Source organism: Salminus brasiliensis, chromosome 2, assembly GCF_030463535.1.
Source record: "Salminus brasiliensis chromosome 2, fSalBra1.hap2, whole genome shotgun sequence".
Lineage (NCBI taxonomy): Eukaryota > Metazoa > Chordata > Actinopteri > Characiformes > Bryconidae > Salminus > Salminus brasiliensis.
This window is the reverse complement of record NC_132879.1, coordinates 19,328,573-19,347,269: the sequence shown is the minus strand read 5'-3', so window position 1 is coordinate 19,347,269 and position 18,697 is coordinate 19,328,573. Positions and strand designations below refer to the sequence as shown.

At 44.2% G+C, this 18,697-nt stretch overlaps 1 protein-coding gene across 1 annotated transcript in view; it reads right to left on the bottom strand.

Annotated features, from left to right (window-relative positions):
* znf469 (zinc finger protein 469) overlaps positions 1–9,575 on the bottom strand; it is a 44,008-nt gene extending 34,433 nt beyond the window's left edge. Inside the window, exon 1 of the mRNA XM_072669555.1 lies at positions 9,476–9,575. The gene's annotated coding sequence lies outside the window, so the exon portion shown is untranslated. The remainder of the gene's footprint in view (positions 1–9,475) is intronic.
* Between the last annotated feature and the right edge of the window lie 9,122 nt (positions 9,576–18,697).

Sequence of the window (18,697 nt, the reverse complement as noted above, 5' to 3'; positions counted from 1 at the left end):
GGACAGGATTCCCCACAGGGGCGAGCTGAAGAGGTTCTGCCTGGAGCTTCTTCTTTTAAGTACAACAGTGGATCAGCTGTGTTCTCAAAGAAAGGTTCAATATCCCAGCAGAAACTGTTCAAAATGTGCAGAACCACCTTCTTTATCTGGTGTACCTGCTGCATACTGGAATGCACATGTGCCGTGACATAAAGCCAAGGGAAAACAGCAGCTCTCTGGGGTGAAATTAGAAGGTGGAGAAATGAAAGTTGTGCTCGGTTTGAACTGTATGGTCACCACTCCCTCACCCCTTTTACAACCCTACTCCTCCTTCTAATGGCATTCTACCCATCTGACCACCCATCTCTCTGACCACCTGTTCCATCACTGCACCTGCACTGCCATAAAAGCAGTACTGTAAACTCTCTCCTGCTCCTCTCTCTCTCTATCTCTCTCTCTCTCTCTCTCTCTATCTCCTCTACAGCTGGCACACAGCTGGAGCACTGTGACTCACATCTCCTCGTCCTTAGGGTCATTACAGCATTCCCGTTCCAGCTCCAAATCCGACACTTCAGTCCTTCTCTCCTCATTCGTCTATACAAACAGCCCTGACCCAGTTCAGTGTATCCACTCTCAAAGCGAAAGCAGGGACATCAGTTGTGCCAAAATCAAAGGTAGGAAGCCCAATACAAGCACAGACTAAAGACGGAAACGAAAAAGGAAAAACTGAAGTAGGAATAAAGTCAGAGGCATCAATAACAACAAGCTGACAACAAATTTCCTTTTCAAATATTGAGCGCTGACACTTCATTTAGCCTGTATAGCACCAGTGAAACATCACACACACATAACAGTCCTAAGCACTTTGCATTGTGGCCATCCACAGCTTAACAAACTTGAATGTTACTTAAATGAAACTTAAACTTAAATGAACTTGCAATGTTCACGAAGAGTGTGACTGGAGTGCACACTGGTGTTCCACATGCACAGCCTCATTATCTGTAGCTAATAGCCCAAGTACTTCTCGAGACGCCTTGGGTGTGTTTGAGCATGGAAAGGAACCAGCTATGTGCTTTTTTTTCTTAATCCTCTGAAAATAGGCCTGGCAAGAACTGTTACATGATCCCTAAGCAGGTAGCGATGGTGATTTTTCAGAAAAGAGCAGCTATCAGAAGCACAGAAGCTACACATTTGGAGGTGCTCTATAAACACTGCAGAGAAGAAAGTCATTTACACACACTCACCATCATCCAACATGATACTGCAATGTTAAATGTTGATGATAGATCTGTGTATTTGCTTTAAACCTCAATTATTCAGTTTATGAAAACAGCAAAGGACAGATTTTCAACACAGCTATTAGTCACAGCTAGTTAAGACAAAAGGCTGTAAGGCAGACAGAAAGATATACAAGCTGAGAAGGAGGGAATGAGGGTGAAGAGTGAGGACATTGAGAGCCAGGTGAAGAAACACAGTGAATAGAGGATGAATTGGGCCGGGCTTGCGTCGTTTCCACAGGATCACTGGCACTGGCATATGAAGCATGCTGCACCAGCACTCTGAATTTATCACCCAAGTCCTAGACAGATGAATCAGCCTGTCTGAGCACCTCCGTTTATGAATGAATGAATGAATTGAGTGTGTTCATGCACCTCACAAGTTTATGAGCATGTGTGTGGTATCTATTTGCCTATGTTTGTGCATGGGTTTGTGCACATACGTTACCCATATGTGTGAGCTTTTACTTGCCGTTTCTCTCTCCTCTTTCAGACATGTGTGATTACACTGACCTTTACTTTACCTTACACTTAGCCTTTGAGTGTTTGCTGATGGCTTCTGCGAATGTGTGTGTGGGAACTGTCCCCAGTAAAAAAGAGTATGTTCTTAGTATAGTCTAAAATATAAACAGGATATATTATAAACAGGGCAGTTCATTTAATGCAGAAACATTGTGCTGAATTCATTTACATAAACTATACATTAAATGAACAGACAGTGAGTCCAAAAGGTAGCACTGTCTTCTTATTAAGGACATAACACATATGCATACATCATGATTCTAATTTTAAGCCCAGGTTAGAAACGTGGATCTTGAACAAAGCTCCAGCATATATATATATATATATATATATATATATATATATATATATATATACACATCTGTGAGCATGTGCTGTACATTTCAGTAGGCCTTTCATCTTGACAACAGAGCTCTTGATTCACATATAGCTCTAGGGATCGTGGTGTCATATCCATCTGGAATTGTCTACTGCGAAAGGAATAAAACAAGCCTCCATATAAATCAGACGCCATGCAAACTAGCCTACAGCCACTCCATTTGGTTCTGACAGTGACACACAAAAGCATACCAAGAGGAAAGATAAGAGTAAAGTACACATGTGATAGATTTGGGCTCGTCCACAAAGCCTTCTCTTGCTTACACCTGCCCGAACTGGCAGACACAGCAGGTATTTACTGGTGTATACAGGAAGGCCTAGAGGCCAAGCTAAAGTCATGCATATATTCATGAGGAATTTCAGCGGAGAAATGTTCCTCTGAAGTCTGTCTCCTCACCAGGTATTCACTTTGTGTTGTAAAGCAGAAGTTCACAGGCGAACGTTTCTGAGATGCTTTGAGAATTCCATTCACACAAAAAAAGGTCAAAAGGTCAAAGCACACTCAAGTCCAGAATGAATTCACAGGATTTAACGTTAACAGTACTTTTCACTCTCTATGAAGTAAAGAATAGGATATTCAGCCTCCTTCTGGATTTAGGCTGCAAGTCCAGCTGTTGCATGATGTGGGTTTGCGGTAACCTTCACAGCTGCAGGAGCTGGTGGACTGGTTGCTCTTCATTAGGTTTCATAGGTTCATAGGTGTTCATAGTACAGACATCCTATGTTACAATGCTTTGCCAAATCCAACCAGGACTGTGTCTTCATCTAAAGCTGACATAGTATTATTCAGCAGAGCTTCTTGACACTGTCCTTGCACAGCAAACATGAACATTTGAACCGGAAACATTTGCAAAGGTCGCCCCCCCACCCCCCCACCCCCCTCAAATAATTGTGTGAAGTAGTCAAGATCACCCCGACTGGGCAAACACAAGTGTTTGAGAGCCAAACAGTGCAGAGGCTCAATCGGCCACATGAGGAATGTGACATGTCCCTCTGTCTTCGAGGAATGGCTGCACACAGTAAGGGTGGGAGAAGGTACAGGCGCTGCAACACTGCTTAACTGAACCAGCTGAAGGACAGTGTCCAAGTGTCCAACAGAAAGGTTCCCACAAAGCTGGGACTGGGAAATGAATGTATGAGACTATTTACATGCAAAGTAAACACAAACACATGGTCCCACAAAAGCCAAGCCCATGGAGGTCAGTGTAAACATGCACACACTCGCTTGTGTATTTACCGTTTCTTTTGGGGTTTCCAACAAAAATGCACATGCACGCCCACACACGCACACACCCACACACACACACTTACACACACCCACACATTCCTGGGTGGCACAAGGTGCTGGATGCAGTAACTGACAGTGTTAGTAACCAGGAATGGATTCAAGAGCATGTGACTTCTCAATCACACACTATGAGCTGAATTTCAGATATTAGAGCTGCATTATCCAGTATCTGCACAGCGATTACAGTATTTAGACATGAGAAAAGACAGATGTTTTGCAAAGTTTTGGAAAACCTGTCCCTTATCTAGCAAGAGAATTAGGTCATCTTTTTACATCCAGTATATCTGGACTCTACAGTCTCTTCCCAGGGTGCCTAACTGTTAAAAAAAACTGATGGAGAGTTTCTCCTTAAAAATAGAGCATGACATCAGCCCTGGGCAGTCCCACTGATGGCCTGAACAACAGTGAAGTGTCTAAACAATGCCACATCTGGAGCAGGATACAGTGGGGGGAGGGGATGGAGAGAGAAAATATATATAAAGAGAAAGAGACAGAGACAAAAAGAGGGAGAGTGAGTGGGAATGCAGCGGAAGAGAGCAGAGATGAAAAAAGGGGAAGCAGCCAGCTGTTTAGGCCAAGTGCCAGAGTGTCTGGGGATGCGCAGAGCTCTAATTTATGGGAGATTCCCCTCTCTCGTCCTAACAGCTCTAGCCCTCCGCCAAAGAAACAGAGCGTGTGAGAGAGAGAGAGAGAGAAAGAGAGAGAGTGAGAGAGAAAGTGCACTCTAATAACCACCATGCCTTTTATGTTACTCTCACTCAGTTCCTACAGCAGATATCTATGCTAATCTAGTCCCATCACTCTATTGACCTGGAACACATGCTGCTGTACTTTCCCAACCTGCTCCAGCACTATAGCACATTCCCTCTGCGCCTATAACTCTATCGATGACTCAGGCACTGAGTCTGAATCACGTCCACCAGCATCACTCTCTCAGCAGTGCGCCTGGGCCATTATAAACAACACCTAAACTGAAATAAACTATATCCAGCCGTCTGAGCTCATTCTCCCAAGCTACAGCTGACAAAACGTGTTCCGCAGTCGACTCAAGCGGATGCTCCTGGTTCCCTTAAGATGCCTAAAGAGAGTACGGTCTGTCCACTGGAGCGTGTTGACTGAAGAGTGGCTGTGACAGCTTCATATAAAGCCGAGGCTGGCCTCCTCCTGCGCTGGCTCAGTGCTGGCACCAAGCTCCTGTTGTCAGTGTCGGGGCTAATCAGAGTGCCGAGGGGTGTGTGCTTGGGGCAAACAGCGGGAGGCGGCAGGAGGAACAGATCAAGTGCTCAGGTTAATTGTCTGTCTGTCTGTTCCACTAGGATGGGCATTGTCTCTCTCAAAACATGCTCTGAGCCAAGAATGTGCAGCATCAGGACACTGGCTCACACCATCTGTCTTGTTCTGCGCACACTGCGGATATATCCGGACGACTGTGGAGGCACATAAGTAACTTTTATGGCATCTACTCATCAACTTGCAAGCAAAACACTGCCCATTACATTACAGCTCTGGGGAAATGTCCTCAGACTGACTTCATGCCTAGTTGTAAAACGCATGCACAGGCCAACTGCAAGCAATTTCGAAATGTGAGAATTGATTTGAGTGAACTGCGCTAATACTTCAGTGTCCCCGTAACTCCAGTTCCAGTTGCTTTCATGATGAGCTTCCTCTAAGACACATGAAGCTCCACCGAGGCTTGTCAGACTGCTGCAACACGCTTGGAGGAGACCACTAAGCTTATAGACTTACAGACAGCTATGTTAGCTAGCATCAAACTGAGTAATGGGGAGAGGAGGTCTGAAAAACAAGGCCACAGCTTAGACAGTTAGAGCACTCTCATTGTTGCATTCCATTACTGTATAAACTGCTCCTCCAGTCACATTTGTATGATTGTAAACATCTTAACAACCACAGAAAGCTTTTGTTATAATGCTTAATGTTGTTATACTACGGTTCTCGCTCTCAGTTCCACTCTCTGCATCTAATTCCTTCTCTCACCCTCTCTGTCTGAGTTCTGTGGGGGAGCTGAGACTGCCTGTATCAAGGAAGGTGCAACCTGACATACAGGAGACATCCAGCACGATGGAAAATATGTCTGAGTGTTTGAGTGTATGAGTGTGTGTGTGTGTGTGTGTGTGTGTGTATGTGTGTGTGGTGTAGCTCTCCCCTTCTTTCTCCTTTGGGTCATGTGTTTTGAATTAGTTGTGTGCTGAATGTGCAGACACCCCAATCATCCACAACTAGGAACAATGAAGCAACAATAAAATACAGTGAAGAAATGTGTGCATATGCATACGAGTGTGTGCACGTGTTTGTGAGTGGGGGTGCGTGCGTGTCAGTGTATCCTCACAGGTGGCAGACACTGATCTTATTATAATGTGTTTGTATGCGCAGGCATGCGTGTGTGTTTGTATGTATATATACTGTAATTAATGGGGAGGGCTGTGTACTAAACAGAGGTAATCTGATGATGTTTCAGAGCCATTATCAGAGCAACCGGAGTCTTTATCTACACCCCCACCCAGAAACACACACACACACTAGAATTCCCCTACAGTGTCTTATTGATGTCCTAGAACATCTTTAAATGTACTTGTCCTTGATTGCAAGCCTCTTTTACAGCAATCAGAAAGCAGGAGATTACCCACAAGCACGTTTCGCCACAACACCCTGGCATTTCCCCCCCGCTCGCTCAGCACTGATTTATCAGTTCCTACTGAGCGCACAACAACTCAGCACTTCTGATGTGCTCATCAGGAGATGGCAACTGTGGTCATTAGTCTAAATTAGATTCGGTGGAGACGCGTCGCAATGCCAGAGAGAAAGTACTTTCTGAAACAGGTCTAGGCTAGACTCTTGGAAATCAGGTCAACTCTGCTGTGCTACATGGTGGCCTATTGTACTAGTAGTGACTGCCAGGGTGACATCACATGCACTGTATGTCCACTTTATTCAGATTTCCAACTAAATAATAAAAGAAAAAGTTGTTGTCTTCTTTGATTATGGTTCCAGATTGTATTACATGATGGCGGCAAGCAGCACCGTAACTGTGTCTGATGTGAAATGGGCTTTACACGGACTTTAAACCACAGTCCCGGTCTGTGCTTTCACACATAGAGCCCCACTATCTGTATGCGATTCAACAACAGTAGTTGGTGGGTGAGTGACTACAGGGCTGGTGTGTGTTTTGGGGGCTGGGCATGTGTTGATGTGTCAGTGATTGCCAAGCCTGTGAGCAGTGAAAGTCAGAGGAAGTGTTGATAGCCTTGTCCCTGCTTTGTGTGTGTGTGTGTGTGTGAGAGAGAGAGAGTGAGAAAGAGACAAAGTGTGAGCCTGTTTATATATGTAGCTCTGAGTGTGTGTGCAGATTTACTCCTGTGTGTGTGTGTGCATGAGAGAGAGAGAGTGTGTGTGTGTGTGTGCTGCAGGAAACATCAAATCAAACAAACTGTTTGGCTTGCAGGGTGGCGGGGATCAGATGTATATGCGCAAATGCCTTTCATGTCATGCTGTAACAGTGAGAGTGGCAGAAGGTGGTCCTCAAGCTACATTTAGCTTTGATAAACACATGCCCCCAAACACCCTCCCCTCCCCTCCCCTCTGCAATCCAGCCCTCCACTCAGAGGAAATAAACAGAAACTCACTTCCTCTGTGACCTTAGCGCCATGACAACGATATCCAGCAACAGCCCCTGGTGACCTGCTGACCCAGTGACCTCAGTAACACTGTTTAGGACAAATGTGTGAAACAAATAACTGGATCATAGCCGGCACGAGAGAGAGAGAGAGAGAGAGAGAGAGAGAGAGAGAGAGAGAGAGAGAGAGAGAGAGAGAATGAGATCCAGGGTGCGAAAGTGAGAGAGTGTGATGAGAGAAAGATAAGAGCAAGATGGAGAGAGAACACCAGGCGTGTAGCTCCTGAGTCAGGGATTTTGACCCTGATGTTTTCATTTGGGACAGGGCTCTTTCACCAAAGACTTCCACAGGTGGAGCAAAGGTAGCATAACTCACACAGAGCACAAAGAGCCACTGTCACACATAGGCAGACAGACACCCAAGCATTTTGCATTATACATGCCACTACAAGTGCTACAGAAGCCTCATTTGCTCCCACAGTGGCCCATGGAAGACTTCAGGGTTGGCTAATAGTGAAAAAGTGTCTTTTTTTAAACTAGGCCTTTTACTGGTGGCTGTAGGGCTTCATGACTAGCTCCAATTCTGATGATGCACTCAGTGAGCTGTTCTCTCCTGCAGTGGAATTCCTGCACCCTGAATAATATGCATCACCCACGGACTCAGAAGCTCTCTGCTATGGACACTGTTAAGGTTTCGTGCAAGAGACAATTACACATTAAGCTATTAAAGTGAAATACACTGGACAACTAATGCATTCCCATGCTTTTTTCGCTCCTTCCCAGAATCTTTTCGGCATTCCTTCCCAGAATTTACTCTGCATTTCTTCCCAGACCTGTCCACAACTCATCTTTCTATGAGTTTCAGCAGCAAGTGATTTTAGCTTTTCTAAACGTCCAGTCCTTTATCCCATAACATTTGCTATGGCACTTCTTTGCATCTCTCCCTCCCCCTCTCTTTCTCTCTCTCTCTCTCTCTCTCTCAACTCTCCTCTCCAGCCAGCTCTGGAAAGTCCATTTACACAGTTCACGGCTACAGCAGGTCTGTCTCCTCCATGGCAGACTCCTGCTTGTGTTTTTTCAATTAGCTCCGGCTCCTGTACACTATTCAGGAGAACATTTGGGAAACTATAATTCTCATGGCCCGGCACAAAAACTAATGGAAAGTCACTTAAGATTTTTCCGGTTAAAAGTTTTGGAAAGACCTACCACCCTAAAAAAGGGAAAATGGTCACATGCATCCTGTAGAAACAGGTGAGAATCGGATGGGTGAGTGGACAGATGGAAGGATGAATGGATGGCTGGATGGATGAGTGACAAAGAGACTGGAAGAGGGACAGAGAAGTAAAGCACTGGGTGTTGGAGGCCGGAGAAAAGTCGGATGGGCAGAGCAGGAGGAGGCCGGGGTGACTGAGTGCATGGATGGACGGATTTCCCTGAGAATGTGGATGAAAGCGGACTGGTCCGGATCTGCAGCAGGCTGCCGGGAGAGGGGACGGATGCACAGGACTCACATCAAAGCTGCAGTGGCTGAGAGACAGATGAGAAGAGGAGGAGTCCCCCCTCCTCCCTCTCTCTGTCTGTCCCCTCCATATTTACACAGATGAGTCCAAACAGCCCTCAGCATCCCTCTGGCAACAGCAAATCAACGGGCCAGAGACATCCATGCGCAATACACACACACACACACACACACATACTGTCCTCACACACTCCCTCACTGACACATGCCCATACGTGCACACACAACACAAACAAAGACTCGTGCTTGCAGAGCTAAGACCTCTGACTCAATGACATCTCAAAGCCACGGCATAGTTACAAGTTTAAAGCTACAAACAAATGGAAACACACTTGTGCACACACACACACACTAACTCCACAGTCCCCACAGTCACTATGTGAAATAAACAGAAGCCCACAGAAAGGGTACAGTAGGTCAGCACTGAGAAGTGAATGCCAGCCTAACAGAGCTGCACTCACACACACTGCACACATTCATTTTCAATGATCCTAAATACTGCCTCAGTCTAGCCCAGCCTCGCACTTCCAGAAGAGAGAGAGAGAGACCTTTCCAGGGACACATGGCAGAAACACTGCCAACTGTCAAAAAGTGTGTGTGTGGGTGAGTGTGTGTATGGGTGTGTATGTGTGTGTAAGTGAATAAAAGTGTAAGAAAATATGAAAGGGTGTATGTGTTTCTTTGTATCACACTACCGTTAAGTAAATGCCATTATGTCATTATGTGAAGGCGTGCGTTCAGGTATGGGAGGAGACACCCCCCCCCCCCCCCCCCCCAATTTACCCACGAAGACAGTGAGACACACATACCCGCACATACACACACGCACACACAGTGAGACAGCTGAGTGCAGTCAAATGTCAGTGAAGTCAGCAGCTTACCTGTGTGTGTGTGTGGAGTCCATGTGTGAAAGCTTCATATCTGCCGCAGCAGTTCCTGTGCGGCACATTTAGACCCAGTACTCGTGTGAGGAGAGAGAGAGAGAGAGAGAGAGAGAGGTAGGGAGGGAGAGGGGAGAGGGAGACAGATAGAGAGAGAGACAAAGAGAGAGAGAGAAAGAGAGAGGAGGAGAGAGGAAGAGAGAGGGGGGGAGAGAGAGAGAGAGAGAGAGAGAGAGAGAGAGAGAGAGAGAGAGAGAGTGAGCGTACTGGAACAGTGCAGCCCCCAGCCCCGGCCACTCCAACTCTAGAGTCTGTGGATGAAAAGAGAAGTCTTCATTACCAGCTGTAGACCACGCCTCCCCCTTCTCTCTCTCTCTCTCCTTCCCTCCCTCGCTCGCTCCCTCCCTCACTCACTCCCTCTCTCTCTCTCTTCCCTCGCTCTCCCAGCCAGTAGCACGCTCCAGGGCCAGTCCCAGCCAAGAGAGGGCCAACCATCTGCCAAAGAAAACCTCCAAGCACAGCTCACTGCCAGCACAGTGCAGCACAGAAAGAGAGAGAGAGAGAGAGAGAGAGAGGACAGCTATGACAGCTGTAGAGACAAACAGACAGGGAAAGGAAAAGTGAAGAGAGGAGTGAAGGAAAGTAAAAAAAAAAAAAAAAAGAAAGAAAAAAGAGAAGAGCACTTTTAATCACGGCGGTTGAGCTTTTTAATTAAAGTGAGCAGGAGGAAACGTCAGATCAAACAGGCTGTTTAGCTCACGGGGTGGCAGGAATCAGATGTTTCTGTGTATGTGTGTCATCATCCACTCCGACTGCATTCACACAGGCAAAAGGAGGAGAAGATAACTCTGCCTTTCGTTTCCCAGCCCCCCTTCTCTCTCTCTCTCTCTCTCTCTCTCTCTCTCTCTCTCTCTCTCTCTCTCTCCCTCTCTCTCTCTCTCTCTCCCTCCCTCACTTTCTCCTTCTCTCATCCACTGCCAAAGTGAATGTTGTCCCCTTTCGAGGAGAAAATCACTCTTTAAGGAGAACTGCATACTGTCTGTAATTATGAGTGGGGTTGGGCAAGGAGACCGGCTAAGAGCCCTTCCCCCACCGCCACCACACACACATTCACATACACACATACACACACTCCAGTCTAGGCCAAGCCAAACCAGGGCACTGCACACAGACTAAGTCACAGAGAGACAGTTGAGACTTTAATCTTTTTTTCAAAGGCCGTATTTATTCAGGCCGACAGAAACATGGGAGAAATGATGTGTGCCTTGAAAAGATACAATTATGGAGCGCACGCTGCAGTGGAAAATGACAGCATTACAGCGAAAAAAAAATCTACTCAGTAGCAAAAAGTCATCTATTTTCCTTATTTCACAAACTCAACACCAGCTTAACTAAAGCACCAAAGGCTCCTTTGTTTGGAAAGGTTCTTTTTTTGTACTTTTTGGCTTCATTCTTATTGGAAAGTACTGTATGTAAATGAAGGCTAATATTAAAGCACCGCAGTGTGTCAGTAGGAGCACAGCCTCACCCATAGGAGCTGATGTCTCCTTCTGCCCCCCAACCCTCCCCGCCCCACCAAAGTGTGTTTACAGCACTGCCATGGCTACATGAACCCAAATGAATTAACCCCTGCTCTTGTACTACAGCCAGAGAAAACGACTGGTTGAATAAGGGGGAATCTGTCAAAGACCCTCTTAAAGGAGCTGTCTGCAACTTAACAGAAGTAGTGGAGCTCCAGAGTCTGCCCCACAAAAACAAGCTACACCTTTCAAACAACAGAGCCCATCATCAAATGTCACATTCTCATGAACTTGGTAACACACCTCATACCGCACCAATACAAGACAGACATAACAATAACAAAGGATGAACAGAGTCTGCCCAGAGGTTTCCTTTAGACAGACGGTTAAATGTGATCTGCATATCTGATCTTCTCCCTGATGTATATTGTCGCTGTCACTCAAAAAAGCTTGCATCTCCATTGTTGCCGTTTTTCACTTTTTTGACATTCTGTCAGACAGAGTCTGGCAGATGTCCTTTATATTGTGTGAGAATTATGTGATAAACAGACCAATAAAATGCTCTAAAATGACTTGGCGCAAAATCTTTTCACATTGATTTGAAAGGTTTTTCTTCCTCCTCCTGCAAAAATGTTTTTGGAAAACGTTTTTGCTTAACATGATGATAGCAGCAGCTAATTCAGTACACTCATCTACTTAGATGCAGGCAGATCTCAGCAGGCCATAAAGATAACTAAAACTAAAAATAACTAAAAACAACTAATAATATTTCAACAGGAAAAAAACAGATGAAACTATGATAGCACTCCATACAGCAGGAAAAAAATACACATCTATAGTCATTCACAAACTCACTTGGTGGGCCCAGTGTTTTACCACACTCTTACTGTATTTAGGTAATCTGAGATTAAATTTCCTCTAAATTTTCTCCACCCCAATTTTCTCTATTTTAAGGAAAACGTTCACATTAAAGCAAAACTATGTAGCATTTGTACCTTAAAATTACAGGTTTAAAATAAATTTGACTTGTAATAAGGAGAATAGCATCTCCATCATTGAAGAATCAGACAGGAACTGCATAATGCTGCATAACCCGAGTCATATTTGTGCAAAATGTGGTAATATTACTACACCATGTCAGGCCACGTACTTCTTTCTATTATAATTTTCCATAGTGTTGCTTTAATCAGTTTAGAGTTAATGTAACATTGGTCAAGGGAAGCTTGAGGAAAAAAGATCATAGGTTTTCCACCACCTATTTCATCTATGTGCAGAAGTACGTGCCCCCAAATGTACGAACTCGTGCCACTTTTAGCAGCAATAACTGCAACCAAACCCTTATAACTGGAGATCAGTTTTATTACATAGCTTTGGTGGAATTTTGCCACTCAGGGGTGGACTTGCACTTTGGGCCATAGTCTTGTGGCATAACCCAATTTTGCACAGAGCTGTAGGATTTTCTGGTATACAGCAGAATTCATGGTTATAGCAAGTTGTGTTTAAATGTTGTGCTTACTCAGGTTGTCCTTGTCCTATATTAAGTATGCATAGGCAGGCATAGTCTGGGTGTATTAAGTAGGCGACCATGCCAGCAGCATATGATAATATGGGAGCAGACTGTAAGCTTGAAAGGAGAGCTTTGGGCTGGAGATCAGGTGGTTTCTGCTTTGGGGTAGAAGGCCATACCCTCCACTGATGAGTGGAGCTAGGAACGAGAGGTATGACTGAGTTAAAGGGAAAAGACCATGAGAAAACCTCATTGTGAACATGTGGACAATGTAGAGATTTATAGGACATTGCATGGAGAGAAGTAGGGACATCAGGCATATTTTTCACTCCAAAATTCTGGTATTTCATAAATCCTTTTAATAAAGAATGACAAAACAGGCACACAGGTCTGTCATGGCACTGTAAAAAATAAACAGAGGATGAAGAAACAAAGAAAGGTGACAGGATAATATGTACCATAAAAGAATATGGCAAAGTGAATCATTTCTGCTGAGGCACATGCACAGAAACACCGACTCCTCTTCACAGACACACAGCCCTCACAATGGCATAATGGTGTCGAATTAACACCACACCACAAAACGAGCATTTTCAGTTCTATCATCATCATCACCATCATCATCATCATCATCATCCATTCCATGGGTAGTGAAAGAAAAGACATACACCAGGGCTTAGAAGAAGAAAGGCGGAATGGATCCTTTAATCTCTGCCCCCTTTATTGTTTAAGAATGATAATCTCCTCAAGCCTGAGATAAACACGCCATCTTAAACACCGTCTTATGATTTCATCTCCTCCTTCAGCTACAGATCCAACTGCAATCCCACAGTCACCCTCAAGCTTGCGGGCTGTAATTTCACTTTGTTGTGATAATACAGCCGATAAACACATCATAAACAGTGAGCAGGGAAAGCGCCTGAGGAAAAGACTGTAAGACTCTAAGAGGCTGTCACTCAAAGCTTAAGGCTAAAGGCAGGGGAAATATTTCACAGTGCTGACATTCCAGTGTAATGTCTCTCTTCACCACTAGGGGATCTAATGAGCTGTCTGTCAAACTCGGTCTGTGGACCTTCATCAAAGTTTCCTCTCAGATGTTGGTCAATCTCTTGGAGCATTTGAGAATAGATGAGATTAAAAAGGATCTCTAATAAAACTCTGACATCCGCAAAGACAAAAACAGCCTATCATGGCTTTATGAACCTGTGTTTTTTATGCTGATCTTCATCCAACCTTTTAGAAAGCCTGACGATCATTACACACAACCAAGATCTATTACAAACAGAAAGTGAGCTGCTGCTCATCCACTGCAATCATACGTGTGTGAGGCTGATCTCACTTCCTCTCGCTGCACATACACATTTTACACACTTCCCTGATTGCAGATCAAAAGAGCCTCTGATTAGAAAGACAACATTCTATATCAGATCCTACAGTAACAGGACACCACACCAGTGCCCTCTGGGCTTCTAGAAATCCACTGTAAACAGACAGAAAAATAACACAGTTACATGCTTGATGACTGCATTGAAAATAAATGTTTGAAGTTTGAGTGGGTTAGCAGTTCAAGATGAAATGGAAGGGGTGGGATGGTGGGATTGCCGAAGACTAAATCCCCACCACACCTCACACTGCAGCAATACAAAGAGCCTGACATAACAATAACAACGGAGGCCTGCCCAAGCTTTCTTTTAGACAGCCAGACAAATTTGATCCGCTTTTCCACTGATGTATGAACAGCAAACAGTCCTATCTAACCACATCTTTTTAATTGAGATCTGGACCGCGTTCAAACTAACACGTTAGCCGCTGCAGCAAGAGATCACCTGCTTTTTGCAAGTTCCATCAAGTGAAATATAATCTCATTTTAGCTTTACACTGGCTGTCTGAAGAAAAGCCAAAGATGTCCCGCGATCGAGCTAAAAGGAGATATCCTGAATATGCTCAACAGTGTGAGGGATTCTTAACTCACACACTGTTCAGCAGTCATTCAGCCAGGACCCACCTGGGCCGGTGTGAAAACACCACATCTGCACCATGGAATTTATTGAGGCCCACTGGCTTGTTTTAGGCTGCTGTCACCATGGAAACCACTGCCAGTGGCATGGGTGTGTGTATGTGCTGAGTGGGTCAGGTCGTTCCGGGCCATGTTGATCCTGGCATTGTGTGTGTGTGTGTATATATATGTGTGTGTACTCGTAAAAAAAAGAGCCCCCACCAAATTAGAGATGTCGGCACGGCAGGGCAAATATGTGACATACTCATTGCCCAGGATCGGCAATAAAACCTGCAGGGCACAAATTACACAGACTTTTATTGCGTTTTATCTGACGTTCAGGTCAGTTCCTAAATTAGGAGCCCACATGCGGCTGTGTGCATGTGTGCGTAAGACATGCCTGCCGTCAAGGGGGGCATGGATGGCCGCCACAGCGCGCATTTAGGCCTGCAAGAGAAGTGTGAGAAGACAATCAATGGCTTAAACGACACAAAAGCTGCTGGTAATTTGAACAATTTTTATTACAAATGCGGACTGTTTTAATATGTGATTTAGTTTTTGCCATAGTCTTGTGGCCAATCAAAACCCCTGGAGGAACTATAAAACTGATAGCTCAGCAGAATGGAGTGTGTTGTTTTCGACTCATTTGACTCATTTCCATTGTCAAAAAAGTAGTAATCAAAAGCTCTGCCAGTACTGATTATCAGACCAACTGACTCATTACTGTCTTATTATTATGGCTATTAATTATTGCCATTGTTTTGATCATATTTCTTAGATATATATGATAGGGTAGATATGTTTCTTCCCTAAAGCAGCACTTGGACGACATAGTCCTGCAAAGAAACAGTGATGGAGAATCAGAAATAAAATCAGGCTTTACTGGCATGTTTAAGCATTCGAAGAATCTGCTTTTGGTTACGAGGTAGCTGGCAACAGAAACTTCACACTTTCACAGTAGTACAGTCGTACATTCAGACCGGAATTCAACCACAATGTACACAAACATACAGGCGCATAATATCTCATTTCAGCACGGAAGGTAATGTGGTAACACTACACAGATGCACATGAACCTCAAACACTTTCGACTCTTCATTGAAAAGAAACTCCAGCATAACCAAAGCAAAAAACTCCAAACTGTAATTTAATAGTCTTGGCTCATTTTAGTTATGCCTCCAAAATGTACGCAGACCCAGCTGACTAGCAAAAACCCTGCTAATCTTAAGGTCGCGATGCAGCAAAACGCAATGGCCACTTCTCAGGAATATTGTGTTGCTATGCGAACCAGGCACTGTGACCCCGGCTTTACCTGTGCAAGTGACCACAGAAGAGTAACGCAATCTCAGCAAGCAAGGAAGTGAGTGGGTATCCATGCTAGGCTGAAAGCTAGCCCGGCTTCAGCCTCTACAGTTAGTTAACTGCACAATGTGCCAAGAGGACACTGAGAGGTCAGCAGCACTTTTCACAAAGACTCAGGGATAATTACACCAAAAATGTTCTTGTCACACTGCTAAAAACAAACCTATGCTATGTCATGCTATGTGGCTCCTGTGAAAAGTAACTGTGGAAACTGTGGAATGGGGTGAGGGGAAATCTTTTTGGACATTAGACTAAAGCGCCTGCCTGAGGGGATACTTAATGGGCAGGGCATGATTGGTCAGCAATGATTTTCTCAGCATGCTTCTTACTCCTGTTGCTTTCAGCTCTAAAGTGGCATGGGTGGGCCATTGCACTCTAGTGGGCCATTTGTGAGCACTGTGGGGCCAAGCACCCACTGTTCTCCACTCAGCATAGGGTAAACACAAGGCAGCCAGCCTGCTGTGGACACAGTAACAGGACCACGTGCAATCTCCCTCGAACTTGTTTAGAGCAGAGGGGAGCAGGCCTAGACCTCCAACGTAGATCTCCATCAATATCTGCTGGTGACAGGCTAAAGACTTTAACCTTACCTGTAGATCACATTCATGATACAACTAAGCAACGGCCTACGATTGACTGCTGTCAAGCTATAAACACAAGGCTCAACTATCAGTGCAATCAACTGAGTGACTCCTAACTTCAGGGTCAGCAGTAACCCTGCAAATTTACTCATTTCCTTTTCTGACACATCTACTTTAGCTTGTTGATTAGCTGGCTGATTTGCTTAGCTGGATCAGTCAGAAGTATCCAGGGAATTGTGTAGGACAGGTGTACTCCATAACCAGGTTTTGGAACCAGCGCTTTAGTAGCGGTGGACAACATAAACTCAAATTTATATTAAGACATTTTCCAATTTCTGAGCAATTATATCATGACATGTTCTCCCTCCAAAAACATATTATTGTGGTGTACAATTTTATAAATCAGTCAACATTAATTAAAGATATGAGGCTCCTTCTTGATCTAATAAACCTGAAGCTTCTGAAGAGTGTTAAGGTACACTATGTGTTGACATAACATTGCTATAAACTCTAGTAGTGTCCTCAGCCTAGCCATGAAGCTAGGCTAACTGTCTAAAACAATGCATATGAAAGGGACTGGAGAGGTGAAGACTGGGGATATCATAACACGTCACATGGTACAATACCTCAGTGTTCTGTATTTGTGAGAATGTGTCACTCACTGCGTATTACAGCACAACTAAGGCTAATAATGTCCACACAGGTGCAGCTCGTAGCTGGACACAGGTGTGTTATGTACACTCTAACCACAAATTTAATATTGGAGTCAAGCTTTATCGGACTCGTCCAACATCATTAGGCTATACAAACAAACTGCAGACGAGAGGCTGAGAGTGAGAGAGAGAGACAGAGAGATATATAGAGAGAGCGACTGAGAGAGAAGGGAGGAGGTAGCGCAAACATTATCCCTCTCAAAGAGCCTATTCATGGGCATCCTCACATCAGAACGTCCTGCATTCTTCTGTTATTTACTGCAACCCAGGGTTCCTCTGAGAGGACTAGCGAGAGAAGCGAGAGAAAATGTGTGTGTGTGTGTGTGTGTGTGTGTGTGTGGCAGAGAGAGAGAGAGAGAGTGTGAAACTTATGCCTTTACCCTGAACCTCACTTGACCCAATTATAACAGATTCACCAGGAGAACCTAAGCAGGTTCTGTTTATTCTCAGTTCACCGCAGCTTCCCATGCAGTGCCAATACTGGACACAGAGCACAGAACAGAGTGCTGGTGACATTTTGAGATATTGCCAGAGTGGCTTGTCCAGGCATTCTATTCTGAGGAGAATGCTTTGAATATACAGTAACTGAGCTGTAGTTCAGCCATTACAGCTGTCACTCCCACCACATCTGAATCAGACGGCTAATTTACAGTCTGATGAGTTTGTGAATGTCTCCTGCCACAATTTAATTCATAACTGGCCAGTTATTTATTCAAAGGGCCGGCGTTTCCAGAAAAAGCCTTAGACAAATATCAAATGTATGCAATTACTTAATTACTACAAATGTAGTCAATCAGACAAAACATGTTTGGTGACTGGTTTGCTTCTAAAGAAGGGACAAAAGCATGGACAGAAGTACATCACATAACAATAGTAGGAGCTTGAAGTGTTTATATAGGATTACTTGACATGGACTATTATTATTACTATCATTATGTAAGATTGTAAGTAATCACTATTTAGGATTTCAGGACAATCACTGATGATGTGTCCACAGGCAATAGCAGATGCTGAATGGCTAATGAATGAACAATAGCTTGTGGACTGTGGACCTCATCTGTACCATCACACCTCCTCCCCATACAAACACACTCTGCACCCTGCACTTAAGACTGGAAACCCTATGCACAATCACACAGCACCCACAAAGACTTCTCCCCACCTACACTACACCTGAATTCACACCCATCCAGTGTCTTTTGAAAATAATGTAAACATTCAGATTTATATTCAGGTATATATGTGTGTGTATACGTATAGCATAACATATATATAAATATATATAATATATATATATAAGTCAATGTGTAAATATTCAGTATTTCTAGTTTGTAAATATACGATGCACTCACGTTTTTCACTCACCTTTACACCTGTGTAATGTGATAAGAAAAGGATTTGATTTGATTTAATATTCTTAAAAAGATGCCTATACTACTACTACTACTACTACTACAACTACTACTACTAGTAGTAGTATCTACACTGGTCCTGCAGCTCCAGTGCACTGCTAAATAAGCAAACTTTGGACACTAAACTCAAG